Here is a 22,426-nt window from a genome sequence, read left to right as displayed (position 1 = left end):
CCAAGAAATCCAAGAGGATTACCCAGCATTTGCCATGCCATGTGGCAGTAATTAATAACTAATCACTAACTCTTAGATGGAAGCAATTCACTTTCCAATAGTCTAGATCTGTCCTGGCCACGTCCTCGCGAATGCTGAGGAAGGGTAAGGATGGTTAGTTGGACACCTACTTAAGAAAGATGCAGAGAACTCTACGACCTCTCATAGGTGCCACGGGAGGTTTTGGGATTGTGTGGAAGGTTATAACAGTAGGAATAGTTTTGGTAGAACGTGAAACACAGAAAGAACTAAGATAGAAATACAAAGTAGGAAAGGGACGAGCCTGGAATTGAACCCACGACCTCCTGCTTATAAGGTCGAAGTGGTAGCCACTAGACCACGGAGCTCTTTTTGTTATCTGTTTGTTCGTCATCTGTCGATAAAATCAAAACAACTTACCCATTATGTTTAAAAACAGATTTCTCGAACTTCTGATAAGCAACTACAGACTAGACAACAATATTCGTACAAATTGGAAAACGATCCATAGTGCATTATTTCACTTGCTAGAAACGTGCTTAGAAAATCAAAATATTTAGATCATTGAATTTGAACGACGTGGGCCACAAAGTTGTGCAGAAACATAATTCAAAAACCACCATTGAGCCATTTTTCACACACTAAAGAGCTAGAAATAGAAAATTCCTGCTCCATGAATTCTAAGAAACTGTTTTTTCAAAAATTCTGGGTTTTTTGATCTCCAGTATTTCTGAAGAATTCTTTCTTCAGGAGCTCTAAAGACTTACTTTTCCTACCAAACATTTTAAAGAACCCCATTCAACCGTATTCCTTTTTCTCCAATTCTCAAGAAACATATTCTGGAGGGAGCTCTTCGTCATGAATTCTGGGCAGTCGTTCAAAAATAGTTGTAGAACATTCTTGTTTAAAGATTTTTAGAGAATATCTCCTTCGGAAGCTTTGTAAAATTCCTTCTTCAAGAATTCTTTCTATAAAATTTCTCCGGAATACTTATTCGGGAGTTTTAGGGAATTGACCCTCCAAAAGTTCAAATAATGTTTTCGCAATCGGTAACCAAAATTTGCATACAGAATTCGAAGTTTGAGGTTTTATTTCTGGAAGAGGTTTTATTTCTGAAATTTAGATTCGAGCTCGTCGTTGTATTGGAAGTTAATAATATCCAATTGAAACATTTCGGATACATTTTATAATTCACATCATAAAACGGTGTTGTTGAGAAAATAGTCTGCTACAAAATAAACAAGATGAGGGAAATGTATCAATTTTCAGAAACAAATTGTGCCAAAATGTTTCGCGTCAAAATTCGTTTCAAACGTTAATGTTGGATAATAAAAGTTTGACGTGTTGATCCGTGCCTTGCAGCTTTATGTTCAAGTCATTGAAATGTTTGCTAATATCTACCAGAAAAGCTAATTCGTCCATTCAGGACCATTCAGTTCGAGCATTAGGTTTTCTTTATCTTGTAAAAATAGTGCAATTTCGTTTCGAAGAGAATAAAATCTATCAAGGTTCTACGGTTTAATCAACGAACTACGCAATAATACAGCAAATTTCCGTATTCTGCTTCCATTTCCATTTCTAACATCATTTAGAATTGGTGGTTGTGGATTCCTCGAGTTGATAAAATTTAATAACTTAATGACGAGCGTCAGTACTTCAGGAATACTATTTTTTCCCCATAGATTCTCATGGTGAATAATGCAATGTGCGGGGAAGTATAACCATACCACTGTGATTGCTTTTCCTTTCTTAGAAGTGTCACAATGCCAGTGTTCTTTCCCGTTATCGCCAGTGCCGGCTCCATCAGTTGTAAGGCCACTTAAGGTTTTAGAGGAGTGTCCAAGTCCCTTCATACATGTCTTGACAGCTCCTCCCCTTTCCGGTAGTTGTTCCATTCGTTGGGATCAAAGTTGCCGATTCCTCTGTGATTTACAGATGATCATCAACTCCCCTTATGAAGACGACAATAGCCGTAGCTTCTTCAACAAGTTCTTCGTCCTAGAACAATTCGTTTTTCCAGAAACTCACGAACAGCAAAACTGGTCCGTAATGCCTTTTCCAGTTTCATGTTTGTCACAGTGAAGAGATTTTGTTCCTTTGATAATACACTGCTCCACCAAAAATTTGAATAAATAATAAAAATTTAAATTAAATGAGCACCTTATTTTTGAAGCTCCCTAAACATTTGTTATCCCCTGTTATCCCTATTTCAGTGTAAACATAGCGTATTTCGTAGGATGTTTGTTTTCGTAATGTCGTTTCGGATCATATTCCTTCAACACAGCAATACTTTCCAAGCAAATTAAGCAAATCGTCTTTCCTTTGCCCAACGTATAAATGTGGTGTTCCACATTAACCTTTCGTTTCATTGGGTCACTCGGGTCACTCAATCCAGCCATTTTAAAATATGTAAAATATTATTTTCATATTCAAATTTAAATGAAAGAAATTATAAGAACACATAAAATGAAGGGCTCGATTACTAGATTTATTTTTTAAATCAGTGATATCCTACAGTATTTTTTGAATAAATTATAAAAAAGAAGCTTCTCGAGCCACAAAGATTGGCCTGGTTTGAATTATTTTCTATCACGGGGCGTGGGCCACAAAAAATGGAGCCGAATGCCGCATCCGGCCAGCGGGCCGTGCGTTGGGCAGCCCTGACTTACACCATGCCATGAATTGAACCACTTCCAGCATAGCCTTGCTTTGTAACCGCCAGGTTAAAGAAGGCACAAATTAGGACTTTTGCTAGTATTTTCAATAGAAATTTCACTCCCTCCCGGACGAAACATTGAAGAAATTCATGAACAACCTTCAAGAAGTGTTCCGGCAGATATCACTGGAAAAATCGTAATAAAATTCCTGGGTAAATTTTCGAAGGAACCTTAGGTGAATCTTCTTATCGTATTCCTGAAGGAATTCTTGAACAAATGAATAACGGATTCCTGAAGATGTTCCGGGAGAGATTCTTGGAAAAAAAAAACCAAGATCAATCCACCTAGCGTTGGTGGTGCCTTTCTCGCGCATTAAAATAATAAGAAAAACTCATAAGAGAGGTCGAAATAGCACTTTAGGGGGATAGATTTCACTTTTTCCATCAATCCATATGTATTTGCGGTCATTTGAATGCATTGCTGCAAGCTTTGAAAAAAAATTTTTTTTCGTTTTTTAAATCTTTTTTCCAAGGGAGGATCCTTGGCAGAAAAACAATGTTTTTTCAATAACTTTGGAACGCAATGACCGATCGGGCCAATTTTCAATAAGAAACAACTAGACCGCAATCCGCGAGCAAATCGAATATTGCTAAGTACCAAAAAGTGTGTCTCACATTTTTCTACACACACACACACACACACATACATACAGACATCACCTCAATTCGTCGAACTGAGTAGATTGGTATATAACACTATAGGTCTCCGAGCCTTCTATCAAAAGTTCGGTTTTGGAGTGATCCTATACTCTTTACGTATACTTAGTATACGAGAAAGGCAAAATCCTTGAGGATTTCGGCAAAATTTGTAGAAATTCCAAAGAAAAATGAGAAAGACCTTTTTCCAAAATTTCCGAACAAATGCTTTAAAAATACTTTAAAGGTTTGAAAGGATTTTCTCAAATCCTATGTAGATTTTTAAGGAAATTCCGGGAGAGCCTCACTCCGAACCGAGTGACTTCAAAAGGAATATTAATTAAAGCAAACAACAAAAGATTTCGCACACTTCCACGTCACATTAACAGCTTACTTAATATAAATTATGCTCACCGCTTTTATTGCACGAGAAAAACAAACATTTAAAAAAAGGTATTGTTTGAAAGATATTTTTTTAACAAGCCGTTCCCAGCCGCCACCTTACGGCACCACCTTGGCGTACGAGAAAGGTAAAAAGACTTAAAAATGCTGATCTTGAAGAGAATTCCGATTTCGACTACGCTTCAAAAAGAAAATTTTCTTTATGTATCGGAGTTTGAATGTTTCGGAGAAAAAGTAGTTTGATTGACTGTAAACTATCTAATCGGAATCGTTCTGGTGATTTGGATCTATAAGATAAAGTCACTAGATCGAAAGGGGTCAAATGGACCACATGATGCACCAAGTAAAAGGTTTGATTTAATACAAGACGAATTTCGCGCCAACCCTTCTATGGGGCTGGCAGCACCATCTTAGAATCGAATGAAACTTTGTGGACATAAAGATTTGGTATTTCTAAGCCGCTCTGCATTCTTGGTTTTTCAAAAATTGTCAACTGTAACATTTGATAAGGGCCTAAGTTTTTTCATTTATTTTTTTTAAATCGATGTAACTTTAAAATGATAAGACCTACAAAAATGTGTTGTATGGCGATCTGTCGTTAAATTCCCAGAAGTTTTTTGGAAAAATATCCAAAAAATAAAAAAACGATTTCTACACTGAAAAAAATAAGTTTTCAAAATAAAAATCGATATTACAAAAAAAAACTCGTCTTAGAAATCGATGATTTTTTTCTGCAGATAGGTGTTTCAATTATCTAACTTTTCTGGCAATAATGCTCCTGTGACATATTTAAAGAAAAAAAGTTTTTCTAAAAAAAACTTTTTTCATGTCCATATTGAGTGAAAATTTATTAGCGTGTTTTAAGCCTACAGCGCTAAATATAGTTTCAGCAGCCTATCATCAACCAACGACACATTTTGGACGTATGAAAATTTGTTTAGGAAGCAATTTAGCATAATCTAACATTAATGTGGACCAACATTTGAAAAGGGTTTATATTTTCATTGACTTTTATATGTAAAATTAAATATGTCACAGAAACATTATTCCCAGAAAAGTTAGATAATTGAAACACCTATCTGCTGAGAAAATTTCATCGATTTCTGAGATGAGGTTTTTTGTAATATCGAATTTAATTTTTTAAACTAATTTTTTTCAGTGTAGAAATCGGTTTTTAATTTTTTGGATGTTTTTCCGAAAAACTTAAGGGAATTTCACGACAGTCCGCCATACAACACTTTTTTGTAAGTCTTGTCATTTTAGAGATACATCGATTTTTTAATAAATAATGAAAAAAATTAGGCCCTTATCAAATGTTACTCTTGTTAATTTTTGAAAAACTAAGTATGCAGAGTGGATTAGAAATGTTGTGTATCCGGAATAAATTTATACCGCTTTTTATACCGAAGTTGGATTTTTCTGCAGATACAGGCAACTTTCCCAACTTCGGAAGTAGTGCGCTGGATTCCCCTAAAGATGCGCTAAACAACGCATCCATTAGTTTGACAGATAAAACTTCGGAAGAAAGTTCGGTTCGGAAGTCCGGGCTTCCGAATTCTAAGTTGGTGCTACGCCGACAATACCATATCTTTATGCCCACCAAGTTTCATTTGATTCTGAGATGGTGCTGCCAACCGCTGGTCGAGTTTGCGCGAAATTCGTCAAATCCAAAAAATTACATAGACCTCCAAAAAGAAGTTTTGAGGTTACAAAAGAAATCTGTTGGGAAGAGTTGAATCATGCGTGGTGTAAATCTGAGGTTCAGAAGAAAATTTTATGAACCTAATCTATTGATTTCATAAGGAGTTTTTGAATGGAAAAAAATATATTATAAATCTTTCGGTTGATAGAAAATCCACAAAATGCTGAACTTCAAATTCCGAGAAGAATATTGGAATTTCATAGAAAATCTCGGAAATATTCAAGAGAATCCCATGATTCAGATAAAAATACCTTCTGTATTAAAAATTTCATTTTCTTGCTATTCTAATCACAGAAACCCATTGACGTCGTTTGTACAAACGGCAGCGGAACATTTATCATCAATGGAGCTACCCCCGTGACATAATAAGCAGAGCCAAACAGATCGTGTTACGCGATATACCGTATGCTCACGGCCCCATCTGACAAACAACGGAGGTGCACCGAAGATAACCAGCACTGGATTAACCGCCGAAGAAATTATTATTATTGTAATTTTATTAATTTATTCATATGGAAATCTTCTTAATTAAAAAACAATTAGAATAAATATTTAAATTCGCTGTGATCACTCCTCTCGCGCGAAGTGTGTCTCACTCATTGTCGAGTTGACGGTCCGCCGGCCGCTTCAGCCGGGAGAGTGGTATCTTGTTTGAGGCTCGATTATCGGACCAACTACCTCCTGTACCGACCAACTAGCAATCCAACGGCTTTGGAGTTGGAAGGGGCACGGTGGGTACCTCCCAGCCCCTATTTGATCCCGACGCGAGTGGGTGAGAGCTCCGCGGCCCTTCGCGTCGTCGACGGTGATGCAGCGCGCCCGAGACACAAGAGGAAACACGTTTCGGCTTGTTGATGTTTGTTTAATAATATCGTTAAAATTGTTATGATTTCAAGCAACGTCTAATTTTATGATAATCACATGGCACTTTTGCTTTTTTTGCACTCGCACTCGTTTTACACGAATAATTGAGTTAGGCACACCGTAGCCTTTGAACTATGCTGCCACCACGTGAATGAATGGTAGAGTACGGCATACCGGTCGTGAAGAGGTGGTGCATATTCAACCGGATCAACCGGCGCGTTTTTCTCTCCGTCGCGACTTGATACAGTTATTTTATATGCGAAAATTATGCACCAACATGAAAAAAGAGGTGTTCTATCGACGGCAGAGGTGAAAAATGCGATGCACGTAGTGCGGTATCTTGTCGCAGAGGAACATGATGTACGCACTAGGATGAGTGGATTAGCGGAATTCTTGAACAGTAAATGGGTGGCGTTGATAGTCATTTGCACGGAGATGTTTATGTGCGTGGTATCAAATGATTGAGGTAAATGAGACCATAGTTATTCACGTAAGCCCTTCGTTATTATCAAGTGCGCTCATTAGTTAGGTATATCATTTTACATACGTTTGAAAATAAGTCTTGAAGAGTTGGTTATGAAACGTGTAGCAAAAAGATTATTTGTTTGGCATAAGTGCTGGATAAACAGAGTTGTGCAATGACTATTTATTCATTGACCAAATTTAGCTCTAATTTGATTTGTCTGAACCGGAACGCTTCTGTTTGATCACATGTGGGATGTTGTGTAGAAATCAAGTATATAACATTATATTTACAAATAGTTGGATCGTATTGGACAGCTCGAAAAATAATTATTAAAAAAGCGAGGCTTGCATAGAGGAAGTTAAAGGTTATTGCCATCAACATATTTTTGTGGCTGTTATGAGAACATTTAATCGATATTTAATCATGTAAATGATGCTTTACAAGATTTGAATCCTTACAGGTAGGGCAATGTCTCCGGTTGTGGGCCACCCTGCATAACTTTTGACACTTGACAGGTACGGCAAATCTGAGTACCTTAATCCGGGGGAACTTTGATTGCCATTGGTCAGTTTAACCATTTTCAAGAAATGAATGAATTATTATGGTATGAGTTAGGTATCTTAATCTTGACTAAATTTGGTGCTGAATGATATAACCTTTGGATGGATTTGCATTCATTTTCGCCAAAACTTGAAAAAAAAATCAACAATATTTTTTTAACTCACAGCAAGCTGCCAAAAAAGCATTAAAAACAAGTACAATAACAAAACAAAATAAGCTCGTACCTACACACTTAAATCATTTCACAGGTTTCGGTGAATTTTGCTTCAATTCACTGAAATCTCAACAGCAGTATTGTTCGGTAATTATTTCACCAAATTTTCTGCTATTTTTATTTTGTTTAACTGTCAAAGCCTTCGAAAATCTGTAAAAAATTTCACCGAACAGTTCTGCTGTTGAGATTTCGGTGAAATTTCACAGAAATCGGTAAGACACAATCCTGGGGGGTGCCCCGGGGAATTCGACAATATTTTTTTCTCCCATACTAAGCTGGGCCAGTCTAATTCACATCGCCTCAGCGTAAGGGATTCCAACCATAATTACCTACCTTAAGGCCGTTACCGACGCTTTCTCTATAGATAAATAATTGATCAAAGTTACCCCAAATTGAAAAATAAAAAAAACTCGACTAAAAGTATTTTTAAAACAAGTTTAAAGTTTTCAAATAATCATGAACAACAACCTTACACGATCTACATGTAGCCGTACTCGTTTTAAAAATATGAAAAAAGCCATGATTCCACTTACGGAGTATTTTTTTACAAAACAATAAAAAAAAGATCAATGTTCTCCCGTATTACGGTAATGCCAAACTCTTAGTTTGGCAGCACACATAATCAGAGCCAATACCGTAACGTGCACAGGCATATGGTTTCTTGCTGTGAGCGAACAAAAAGAAAACTCTTGTGTTTATTTTTTTTTTTCATTTCCCAAGTGCGATAAATCGTAGCAAAACATTGAATAGAGGTGAATTTTTTACTTTTTCATTTAGGGGGAAAGGTCGTTTGGCCGAAATCCATTCGGCCGAACAAACCATTAGGCCGAAAGTCATTTGGCCGGAAGGGTCATCCGGCTGAATAGGTCATTTGGCCGAATTGGTCATTTGACCGAATTGGTCATCTGGCCGAATAGGACATTTAGCCGAATAGGACATTTGGCCGAAATTGTCATTCAACTGAGTTGACATTTGCCCAAAGAGAACATTTGACCGAATAGGATATTTTGCCGAATAGGATATTTGGCCGAATAGGACATTTGACGGATATAGGACATTTGGCCGAATAGGGAATTTGGTTGAATAGGACATTTTGTTGAATAGGACATTTGGCCGAATTGGTCATTTGACCGAATTGGTCATTTGGCCGAATTGGTCATTTGACCGAATATGACATTTGCCGAATAAGACATTTGGTTGAATAGGACATCTGGCCGAATAGGACATTTAGCCGAATAGGACATTTGGCCGAATTGGTCATACAACTGAGTGGGACATTTGCCCAAAGAGAACATTTGACCGAATAGGATATCAGGCCGAATAGAACATCTGACCGAATAGGACATTTGGCCGAGTAGGACATTTGCCCAAATAGAACATTTGACCGAATAGGATATTTGGCCGAATAGAATATTTGGCCGAATAGAACATTTGGCCGAATAGGATATTTGGCCGAATAGGGTATTTGGTTGAATAGGACATTTGATTGAATAGGACATTTGGCCGAATGGGACATTTGCTCGAATAGGACATATGACGGATATAAAGCTATTTGACGGAAATAGGACATGACATTTGGCCGAATTGCTCATTTGACCGAATATGACATTTGGTCGAATAGGACATTTGGTCGAATAGGACATTTAGCCGAATATGACATTTAGCCGAAGAGGACATTTGACGGATATAGGGATATTTGACAGAAATAGGACATAACATTTGTCCGAATAGGACATTTTCCCGAAAATGACATTTGCCCAAATAGGACATTTGCCTGAATAGGACATTTGGCTGAATCGGACATTCGGCCGAATAGGACATTTGACGGAAATAGGACATTTGCCAGAATAGGACATTTGCCTGAATACGACATTTGGCCGAATAGGGTATTTGGTTGAATAGGACATTTGGCCGAATAGGTCATTTAGCCAAATAGGTCCAAATAGTACAAGGTCATAAAATTTCATAACCATTCATTAAAATCTCCTTGATTCTAGTACTGATCTAAGTGACCAGTACCTCTTTATGAGTTGCTAAAACGACTAGACAATTGTTATGTAAATCAAAAAATCGGATAAAAATGGAAGTCGATTTGTATTTGTATCAACTTTAGGGTTAATCATTTCTTTTGTTCTAGATCTATCTATCGACAATGAATTGTGTCGTATGACGGATTTGTACGCAGCGTTGCGGCCTTGTAAGTTTTTTTGGCTGTGATTTGAGCATGGCGCTCGGAATATTACTTTCAAATTCCGGAGTCTCCCATAAACACTCAAGATGAAGAGGAGAAAACACATTCCGAACATGAGATTAATCAGTTGGAGCACCTCCTGACGCTCCTCCTGGATGAAAAGCCTTCTGCGAGCCCCTTTCTAGTTCATCTGGATTATGTTGTGCAACATTATACCCACTATCGATAGCACTGCTTCCAATGCCGTCACGCCGACCTTCTGCATTGAATTTATGGCTTCCGAATCGCTCCCATCATCAACTCCTTATTCGTCGGAGTTTCAGGCGTACCTTGAAACTGATTAACTCTTCACTATGATGGCACACTTTCGCCACACAAGCCCTGGCATGTGTCTCCACCAACGACTGATGAGTATCATCTGCAGTACTTCTGTCTGGTTGAGCCTGTGATGGCGTTGTAGAAGAAGGCGTCGAAATAACACCAGCATGATGGAATTCTGATCTGCAACCGCTCGACGGTTAATGTTGAAATACTTTCGTGCCATCCGTTCAATTACGTCCAGAAGTTGCAGTTGATGTTCACGCTGCGTATTGGTTTCCGGCACATAACGACGCAATCTTTTATAGTAATTCACAAGTCTTGAGAAACACCTCAAATCATCGGTTTCTAAATGGTTTTCAATTCCTTTCAGCTTGATCGGAACAACAACAAAATCATTGGTCAGCGAACACGAGACTAACAACATGTTTCAATCGGATCAATCGGATGTATTCACGGATCAGGGAAACGTCATTTCTATGTCATGGGACTTATTTGTCAATAACTTTTTTTCACGAGTTATTTACACATATGGCTTTTCTATAAACATGTAGCCCTTAAAGGATCCTAAAACTTTTTCTGATAGGTGATTGCTCTAAATCTAAAATTGGTCGCGTGAGAGCCGAATTAGTGTCAAACGACAGAAATGTCATGACATTTCATGACATTTTTTTAAATTTTCTTCCCATGCCTCACACTTTGTGTTTAAAACAATGATCTATTTGACAATATTCTAGGATCCTATAAGCATTACATGTCAATCAAAAAATCCGAACTGTAAATATCTTCTGATAAAAGTTATTAGCAAATTAGTAATAGCAATCCCATGACATTTTTATGACATTTCCCATCACTGTCACGGATTATTAACTCGTATCCCACCTCGTCCTCCTCCAGATCATTCCCATAAATCAAATTAGTAAGGGAAGAGGTTCGGTTGTGGGCACCCTTTTGTCTTTGATCCATAACTTTTACCCTAGTTGATCTTATGCCAACATGTGTATACCAATGGAAAGCTAGACTAATAACCTAACTATTAGCGAAAAAAATAGTTTGATTTCATCGGTTTGAATATTTTCAATTTTTTTAATTAGACATTTTTGGACATTTCAATTTTGTGGTTCGGTTGAGGGCACCCAAGAAAACTCGGCTGAAAATAAAGAAGCATGAATAGAAACCACCCAGATTTGAAGAAAAGGAATAATTTATTCATTGTATTAGCCAGGAAGCACTAAAAAATCAGATCAATCCACCTAGCAGTGATGTAACCTCCATCGGTGCCTTAGGGAGGATATTGAAAAAAATCACATAAGAAAAGTCTAAAATAGCACTTTATGTGAATGGGTTTCAATTTTTCATTGATTTACGTTTTATTGATAAGCCTCACAGTCAAAAAAATCCTGATTAATCACCCTAGCGGTAATAGGGACTTTCTTGTTCATAAATGTTAATCCCATAGTCCAATCTGACAAATTTTTAATACTAAACAATGGGACGTCGAATGCAACTTGTTGCAAGCAAATCAGTCAACGATTTGTTTCAAAACGTGTGGATATAATAACTAGACATACCCATAGAACAAAAATATGAATTAAACTCATTATCTCAATCAATTACGTCTAAATAATTATGAAAAATGAATAAAAAAATAAGTTAGGGAACAACTAAAACGATATTGAATGATTTGTCAATAAAATAAGGGTGCCCATAACCGAACCAATAAAGGTGCCCACAACCGAATTTCGCAGCCTTTTTGGAAAACGAAGAAAAAAAATTTCGCGCTAAAATTTTAATGACAATCGTCATTGAGCCTCAAAATAGATTGAATTTACTGTATAAATATGCATTGGAACTCACTTTTTGAATTAAATTACTTCGATTTATGATAATTTGAAAAAGGCCAAAAAAAACTTTCGTGTTGTTTTTATGTAAAAAAAATTGATTTGTTCCTAGTTCAAAGTAGAGATCCCCATCCGGTTTAATATTGAGCACAAAACATCATTGATTTCAAAAGATACGTAGGGGTGCCCACAACCGAACCTCCTCCCCTAGTTAATTATTAAAATTAGATGTGTAGTAAACTTTTCGCTTTTCAAAGACATCATGAAGATCAAGTATAATAAATAGCCGAGGAAACAATGTTGAAGTTGTTCACAAATTAGACCGTTCGTTTTTATAACCTTACACTTTTGAAAAACTATATGCTATGATTGCCCTTAGCATTAGCATTGAGCAATTCGCACAAATTCGTAGGTGGTACAAGCCTGGACTATTGTATAAGAGTAGCATCACTTTCATCCGTTACCTCAGATATTGATTTGGGACTAATTACTATCTCTTAGATGGAAGCAATAAACTCTCTTATAGTCCAGATATGTCCTGGCCACGTCCTTGCGAATGCTGGGGAAAGGGAAGGATGGTTAGTCGGACAACTACTCAAGAAAGATGCAGAGAACTCTGCGACCTCTCATAGGTGCCACGGGAGGTTTTGGAATTGTTAGTGTGGAAGGTTATAACAGTAGGAATCGTGTTGGTAGAACGTGAAACACAGAAGAATTATGATAGAAATACAAAGTAGGAAAGCGACGACCCTGGAATTGAGCCCACGACTTCCTGCTTATAAGGCAGACGCGGTAGCCAGTAGACCACCGAGCTCGTACCATATGCTATGATTGCCCTTATTGCTGATAGATATTAGCGCGAGCAAAGACGATTAGGAAAGTAGTTTTTCTTATTCATTTGGGATGAAACCAACAGCCTTTGTTGTGTTGGTACCTGTGTTGACCGTCGGATCGAAAAATATTTGATTTCCTTCAGTTGGAGAAGAAAGATGATATAGAAGATCATCAATTGATATTTCCACTTCCGCAGATTGAAGGTGTAGATACAGATTTTTTTAAATTAATATTTCCCCATAGATACAACGTGTATAAATCCGCACCAACCTTTAAGCACTGAAGGCAATGAAACGGAATGGCGACGATAATGGGAATATTTAACAAAAAATATGTGGGTCAGCTATCAAATCTAACCAGTACCATCGCCGTTCTGTTCCATTGCGAGTTAAACGAGTAAAATCACGTTGATCGCTACCGACACGAAAGCCAACATATCTTGCTGAGCAAACCGTGGCTCATTCCAACACTGACCAGACGTGATCAGATATTTATACCACTTTGTTCAAGATTTTACAGTATCGTCATATCACAATGGTCTTCAACCCATCAGTTAGCTTGATAGCTATAAACTAAGAGTTTATTCCGCATTGGTTTTCCATACTGGATTTTCCCGCTTTGTATTTATGTAAACAGTCGCAACTGTCTCGTACCAAACTTTATTGGCTTGTTGCCATAGGCTGCTGCATGGCAAGGTCGGTGAAAGTGAAGATATTTATCGAAATGTCAAAATTGGGTACCGAGGGTTCAAATGCAGTACTAGAAGTGGCCCCTTGAATGAGATCTACAGTGACTTCTTAATTAGTCTTTGGTCAAATGTTCTATTCGCCCAAATGACCATTGATGGAGAACATCATAGCTTATTATTTATTTTAGTTTATTTTATATATATAATTTATTATCATACATGTTTCCTGTATAGTTTAAATTCGAATGACCAAGTTCACAGAAGACAAAATACTTTAAAATATTTTCTGTAGTATCATCAAGGAATGTAATTGTCGCTGAAAAATGCAAAAAACAAGCGACAAAAGAGAATAGCGATAACTCTTTGTCCTCATCTGCAGAGGATAAAGACATTGTTGCGTTCCGTTTTATTTGCAACAAACATGGAGAGGTAATTGCTGTGAACTTTTCAAACTGCGATAACTTGTATATTTCAGAAGTAAAACACAAATCATGTCAACAGATGGTTAAGTTAATGTCTAAACTATGATAACTGATACTTATTTAACCAAAAACATCATCGTAAACCGACTGCTTCTCAAAATGCACGGCAGGCGATCATTGTTCTATTCTGTTGCAGTTTGGGACAAACGCTTATTGCGAGTTGAGTTTGTCTTAACATTTACAAGAGAGGACAATGTTGTTGTCATTGGCAATGTTGTTATTTTACATTCCTTGAGTATCATACATCCTGTAATATGAGGGGATCCCATCAGCCACCGAATTATCACCGTTTGCATAATAGGGATTCTCAAAATTTGTTTCCATGTTCCAGGTGATGTCTTTCATAGGTTATCTTAATAGGGGAACGGTTCGGCACTTCATCCCATAGCTCATATTTCATCCCATCAAAAACAAAGCTATGAAAAGGAATTTGGTTTGTTTCTTATTTTTGTGGTTTTTTCACCAGTAAGCACGCGTGTTAGCAAAAGGAAGCGACGAGATTTGTGCTGTATTTCTTTATTTTGCGATGAGATGAAAAACGGAACAGTTCCCCTATTTGCATCATCACTAGATGGATTGATAGGGTTAATCCGGGTGAGATGCCGTACTTCATAGATCTGGTAAAACGAATTTGATTTATTGGCACAAATGTACGTTAGAGGGTGTATTTTGTAGTGAAGTAGTAACTGCTCATTCTTATCAGTCAAAAAAGTACAGGGTGTCTGCAGATAATCTGAACAGATTTTGACAGTTTGCTTCTGCAGAGCAAAAACAGACAATAATTGACTGAATTAGTAGCTCTGTGGGCATAACAACTCAGCAGGCTATAACAGATGTAGATTCTGAGAATACTGGGAGTCATCTCATGTAGAAAAACGACTTTAGCCTTCGTGAATGCTTTTTTCAAGGTTTTGCCTTTCTCGTACAACAAAGTTGTACCAGAAAGGCTTTCATTTCACTCCCAAAACGTACTTTTTATAGAGCGCTTGTAGACCCATAGTATTATATACCATTCGATTCAGCTCGACAAACTGAGCAAATGTCTGTCTGTCCGTGTGTGTGTCCGTGTGTGTGTGTGCGTATGTGTGTGCACATTGAAACATTAGCCAATTTTTCTAGTACTAAACCTGAATCGATTTTGCTACAACAAGTTGCATTCGATGGGGAATGTTTTCTTCTTGTTCACTATTGAGTTTCATAATGATGGCACTTCTCAAAAAATAGTAAATATTCAAAGAGTTATGAGACATCATTATTTCGTAACAAATAAGCTATCGATTTTCTATAGGTTATGTTCTCCCAAGACACAATTTATTCGAAACCGGCACACTGACAGCATAGAATACACAGCTTACACGGAAGAAAAAACTTCACAAAGAAACATAGAAACCCATTAATGAGTTAAAAAGTACCTATTTTAAGATTTCATGTATACTCTGAAAATTCTCGTTTATTTTTTCAAAATGACCTAAGAAACATATTTTCATGAATGAATTTTAATATTGCGATCAACAGACCAATATGATAGCTTTTGATTGCAGTACACAAATTAATTCATGAATAAAAGGTGACATATGTTCTTTTTAAAAGTTAAGCGTCATTTCTGCCATTTCTTTCCCTATGGGCCGATGTGAGCAGTGAGAAGTGAAAGTGAGACGTGAGATGTGCGAAGTGAGGAGGAAAAGTAAGAAGTAAGAAATGAAAATGAGAAATGAAAATCACCAGATGATCCGAAATGAAAACAAAATGTTTTTCCAAATTTAATCTAGACTATCCTTTGAAAAGAGCTGAAATTTTTTGCTAATATTTTCAAATGGATATAATAGAAAAACGACGCATCCCACAAAAAGTGTTGTATGGGTGACCATCGCAAAATCAGTCAAACTTTCTAGTGAAAATATCGGAAACAATCCAAATTGAGCCCTACACTGAAAAAAATCAGTTTAAAAATTTTAAAGTCGATTTGCGAAAAAACGCCCTTTTTTATTTAAATGAAATTTTGTCTCAAGATAGGCGATTATGTTCCCTACCAACCGTTCATACATCGCAAGCTGGGCACTCTTAAGGAAAAAAAGTTTTTCTAACAAAAACTTTTTCTTGTCGGAATTATTTGAAGTGTATTAAACCAATGAAAGCCATCGTTATAGAACCCCAAGCAAATCTATTTTTATGATACATTGTCTAATTTAGTCACTAAATATAGTTTGTTTTTAAATTAAGAGTAATATTAAGAAGGGGTTTATATCTTCAAAAAAAATATTATATTCCATTATTAGCTTCTTTAGTTGCGACCAGTTACGACCAAAAACATTGTACTCTGCCTGACTGTACAGGAATACTTAATATGAGTATATTATGTATACATATGTTAAATCCACCCTTAAAGACACTGAAAAAATCAATTCCGTCAAGAAAAAGTTTTGTTAGAAAAATTTTTTCCCTTAAAAGTGCTCAGTTTGCAATGTATGAACTGTTGGTAGGGAACATAATCACCTATCTTGAGACAAAATTTCGTCCAAATCGAAAAGGGCGTTTTTTGCAAATCGACTTTTAATTTTTAAATCGATTTTTTTAGTGTCGGGTTCAATTTTGAGTTTTCAAAAAGTTTTATTAGAAAGTTTGACCGATTTTGCGATAGTCATCCATACAACACTTTTTTGTAGGATGCGTCGTTTTTCGATTATATTCATTTGAGAAAATCAGTCAAAAAGAAGTTCGACCCTTTTCAAAAGATAGTCTGAATCAAATTTGAATAAACTAAGTATGCACTTTTCTTTTAACTGCACTTCTTAAATATTGACCAATAAATTTACAAAAAGTCAACTTAAACAATCAGAACGCTTGCAAGTTCCCAAAAAGTTCTATTTTGGCTTTACACATTTTATTACATTTCCCGCATAACTTTTCAAAAGGACCTAAGTAAAATTTTTTCATGAATTCTCGCTTAACTTTTCAAAAGGACGTAAGTAACATTTTTTTTCATGAATTAATTTGAATACTGCAATCAATATTGTGATTCTCGAGATATTATAGCATTTTGCTCATTCACCTCTGCCTCGCTTAGTTGTGCGCCGCTAAGGTATTGTGTCATATTATGGTAGTTTACTCAATTTAAGTGTAGAATATTACATCACAAATTAAACATAATTGCACTACTAATATCCACTTAAACAATATCCCGAACGCAACACAGGCGAAAGAAAAGCAAAAAATTACTAAACCTCGAACAATTTCACTTAAAAATATCTTTTCGTAAAGGGACGACAATATGCTACATACCTTACAAGCGAATGTGGAAAAGCTTACCGAAAGCTCACATCTATTTGACATTGGTTTATTACTTTACTTTTTGCATGGCGCACAACTCGGCGCATGGGACCCGGCGCGTAACTGGTGAGCCAGTATGCTAATTTTAGAAAAGAATCGCAATAGCTTTCATGTTGTTCTGTTGATTGCAGTACTCAAATTAATTCATGAAAAAAATGTTACTTAGGTCCTTTTGATAAATTATGCGAGATCTATAGTACAGCAGAAAGTCCATTGCTGATAAACGTTCATTTCGAACAATCTGAGAGAGAGAAGCCAGCTCACTGACAGATCGTTTATTTACTATGTCTTCTTCTTCTTTATTTGTTTCGAAAACGTGGAAACTCAACAAATCAAAGTAACATTTCATAACGTCGGAAGCAACATTTTTCACTCCAATAAAAACTTGTTCGAATTAGCTAATTTTAATGGTTATGAACTTCCCAACGTGGAACAAACCCGATTTCTCATAATACGGGATCATTCACTTGGATAATTACGGGTTCAATTCACTGTAGCAGATGTAAGAAAAGTTGCGAACATAAATTGCCAAATAAATAATTCTGGTTACGACCATTTGAAGTTGCATCGCTGTGTTTACTTTTGCGGTTCGCTGTGACTGGATCGCGGTGACATTAGGATGAACGTAAATAAAGCGAGCTGTCTTCTCTCTCTCAGCGAACAATACACCGCAGATTGCAGGGTAATTTTTTTTTGACATATACACTGTCTCGCTCAAACCAACAGCGAATAATCTAGCGACTACTTCAACGAACTATTTAAGGAACAGCTACTTTAACCGACCGTGTCCATTTAGCAAGTACGGTGTTGAACATAATCTGGAGATTAAAATAACACTTAATAAAGTTTAAAAAAAACTTAGCAAGTAACCGCACAATATTGAGTAAAACAAATTAAGGGTGTAGCATTTCTGCATGCGGTGAATAAATTTCGCACCGTGTATATAACTGACAGCATGAATGTTTGTGTTGCTTCTTTCGTGCTTTATTGATGATGCTAACCTCTCAAGCAAAGTTTTCCAAAGCTTCAAATGTGGAACACGAAAACTAATGGACGAACACACACGCGCTAGAGACCCGAAGCCGATGACTTCAGCCGCTCGCCTCAACACAGCTGTAAAAGTTTCGTCGTTGGAAATAAAAATCGCATACCTACGTACATGCTTTCTCGTGCGCTCGTTACGTTTGCTGCCATTTTGTTTCATGCTTTGGAAGGAAAGAAGAGGCGTGTCAGGCCTGGGACGGGACTTGCAAAGAGGAAAAAATGTAACTTCATCTGCAACCTGGGACGGGACTTGCAAAGAGGAAAAAACTTCATCTGCAACCAGCAAGCGCTGTCACGATTTGTCAGATGCAACCAGCACCTTTTTGTGTGAAAGTATTGGACAATATCCCTCGAAAAGTATTCCGAATAATTTTATTTTACGAGTACTTTTTCACTTTGAAAAGTATTCTACAATAGCCGGACAGATTATTATTAAACAGTTATAAATACATGTTTTATTTCCAATAGGAAAATCTTTATAAAAATAGATTTACAAATTCGTAAATTGCAAACACGTTTATTGTACTCAGAAGATTCTACCCGGGATTTAGGTGAAACACTCAAGGAAACAGTTGAGAATTGATGATCAACTGTGATGAAAAGAAGAACAAGTGTCAAAACAAGGAAAAAGAAAGCCGTCTTTGCAGGTCTCGTCTCAGATTAAGGCTAACTGCTTTTTGGTTTGGGTGGTTTGGTTGGTTTGGGTGGAATGATGGTGTAGTTTGGGCATATGGGTGATTTGAACATAACGTTCGTTTTCATTTATATTTATGTGAATTGTTGGTTTCATTTTCACAAATGTACTTGTACAATTATTACACAAAGGGATGCAAAATCAATGTATGACATACAACTATGTAGTATTATTGAACTTTAATATTACATTGGTGAAAAAACACTACGTGGGAATCAGGAAAGTTGGAAACATATCGAATTTTAATCCATATGTATTTTTCAAAACGCGCCGTTGCGCTAATCATTGTATTCAATATCGCTAATCATTGTACTACCGCACGATCGCATATTTGTGACATATGCATTTTTGCCTTTCTCGTACAACAAAGTTGTACCGAAACGCTATATGATTGCTAAAAAAAACTTGATAGAAGGCCCGGAGACCCATAGTGTTATATACCGATCGACTCAGCTCGACAAACTGAGGTGACGTCTGTTTTTTTTTGTGTATGTGTGTGTGTATGTGTACAAATTTTGTAGGCACACTTTTTAGAACTTAGAATAATTCTTAGAATTAAAATAATAGAATAATAGAATAAAGAATAAGATAATTATTATCCGATTTACTCGCAACAAGTTGCATTCGACGGGGAATTGTTTGCTATTGGAAATGGGCCCGATCATTGCTTTTCGGAATTATTGAAAAATCATTGTTTTTCCCCAAAGGTCCCCCTTGAAAATTCAAAGAACAATTTTTTTTGAATGGTGGCAAGGCAAAAATATTAAAAATGATCGAAAAAATGTGATCTATTCCCCCAAAGAGCTTTTTTGACCTTTCTAATGTGATTTTTTCAATATATTTTATAATGCACGAGAAAGGCATCATCACTGCTAGGTGGATTAATCTGGGTTTTTTGAACAAAAAGAAGTCGTTTTCCAACTCACCAGATTTAAATTGAATTTATCATTAAATTTGGTCCATATTGATACCAACAGCTAGAAAAACACCGAATATATCACTGAGACATTTCAAATCATGTTAAAATCGTTAAAAGTGGCATATGTCTTTTAAGTGTATAACAACATGCGGCCATCGTGATTATTCTCCGACACAGTCGATGGCGTATAACTCATGATATAGGGGTAATGATCAAATGAAGCTTGGTTCATGTTGTTTTTTTTTAATTTGTTCAAAAATATTATTGTTAACCTGTGTTGTTGTACGGATAATTTGCAGACACCCTGTAATATGATGGTTGTACCCAGTTCTTCACTTCGAAAACAGGCTACATTGCCGAACTAGGTTCCATCTCCATACTCATGTCAACAAAATTATGAAAATAAATCCGTAAATAATCTCTTGTTCCTAGAAATGATATCATCATACCAGGTTGTCCAAGCAGGAAGCCAGAATTGCTATTGCTTCGTACTTATTGAGTTGAGATAATTCCGCACTCTAACCCCCATGCATAAATCCTTCAAGCGTGCACTTTCTCAAGACAAGAAGTCCGTTGCTTCCAAGTGGACCGTCTCTTGCACATTTTCCCGAAGAAAAGCGCACATTTGCACAACTGTTACGAAATCATAATCTATTCAATTGTCTACAGCTCCTTGCTCGAAACTTATGCAAACTAATCGGAATCGGAAAACCAACAGGATTATATCATTTCTCGGCACGGAAGATGGACGAATGGCACCCTCACTCCAGCCGTTACAGACGAGAGCAGCGCTGCGCTATGGATGTGAAAAGGAAAACTTCTCTTCAGCTGGCAGCGTGCGTCGCCATCATCGTCATCGTAACTAAATCCACAAACTTGCACCACCACCGGGCCGGTACGAAGATTCGAAGGAAGTGCAACCTTCCTGTATGCACAAAGTCACAATTTGATGCAGCTAAGATGCTGTAATGCGTGGGTGCCTGCCTGGCTTGTGGCAATGTGGCATGCAGTGCAGAAGAGACCGCACGTTGAATGACAAGTCTTGGGGCTTTGGAAGCGGAATTAGAAGTCATATCTTAGAACTGTAACAAAGGAAATTTATATGCTTGGAGAGCACTTCCGAAAATTGAAAACAATGCATGTTATGTCTTTTGTTGCAATCTTATTGTTCGGGAGGATTAATTTAATTAATTTATGCATCAACTTCAGTCGAATCTGAGAAGTGATACGAAATTATATGAATGATTGATTGTTTTATGTCATGAGAGATAAATTTTAATATTGATAGAAGGAATGGTATACATTTATTTGTTGGATTTTGTTTTTTCATGATTATACTTTCTTCAATTTTGCACCCATCCAAAATGTTTAACGCATTTTAATTACCATGTGATTTTTCTTTGAATTATTTAGGATTTTTTGAAATATGTTGCAAAGATTTTGGTGGCAAATTAAAGTCACACGATCAAAAATACGAGCGAAAAAAATCGTGTTAAAACAGAATCCTGTGTAATAAGGTAAGCCAATAATGCAGTATATTAGCGAAATTTTAAGGATTTCGCCAAAAGGATTAGGAATTACGAATCGGCATATTCCAAAAAATACTTGTAAATTCGAGACTAAAACAGTTAGGACACGCGTAGCGATAGTGCAATTTGACAGTTAATAATGATTGTTATTCCAATACGTGAGTCACGTCGCGTTTACTCTGGCCAGCACCTAAGGGAGGATTGATATTCAGGCTGTTGACACGCTCGACGGAACATTACTAATAGGGTAACGGTACCAATAGTGGAGGTATTAGTAGATCAACAGAAGAAAATGTTTTTTAAAAATTGATAATTATGGAAAATTTAAAGTGTTAATACCTTAGTAAATAGATAAACTAATAAATTCGCTAACAACAATGAGATTGATGTCATTTAACACCAACAACTACCAAATATCGCTTGCACCACTAATGGGTACACTGTTCCTTTAGTGGCGGTAAAAATTAATTTTGGTGGTGCTATCCATTGATTTCTTATAAGACTCGCCACTATTCGTACAGTTGCACCACTATAGGTGCAAGGGAGTCAATTTTGCTAAGGAAAATCATTGTTTTCAATAGTTTTTCGGGAGAGATCTTGGAATAAGTTGTGTTTAACAGGATCAGTGACGGGAAATGTCATATCGATGTCATGGGACTAACTTGCTAATAACTTTTCTCACAAGTCATTTACAATTATGTTTTCCATATAAACATGTAGCCCTCAAATGACCCGAAAACTTTTTCTAATAGGTAATTTCTCTAAATATGATATTGGCGGCGTGAGAGCCGAATTAGTGTCAGATGACATTAATGTCATGACATTCCGTGACATTTTTTTAATCTCGCTCTCATGGCTCACTCTTTGTATTTAGAACAATGATCTATTCGACAAAGTTTTAGGACCCTTTAAGTACTACATGTTAATAAAAAAATCCGAACTGTAAATAACTTTTGGAAAAAGTTATTACGAAATTAGTA

The sequence above is a fragment of the Armigeres subalbatus genome, chromosome 2 (genome assembly GCF_024139115.2).
Source record: "Armigeres subalbatus isolate Guangzhou_Male chromosome 2, GZ_Asu_2, whole genome shotgun sequence".
Taxonomy (NCBI): Eukaryota; Metazoa; Arthropoda; class Insecta; order Diptera; family Culicidae; genus Armigeres; species Armigeres subalbatus.
This window is presented reverse-complemented; position numbering follows the sequence as displayed.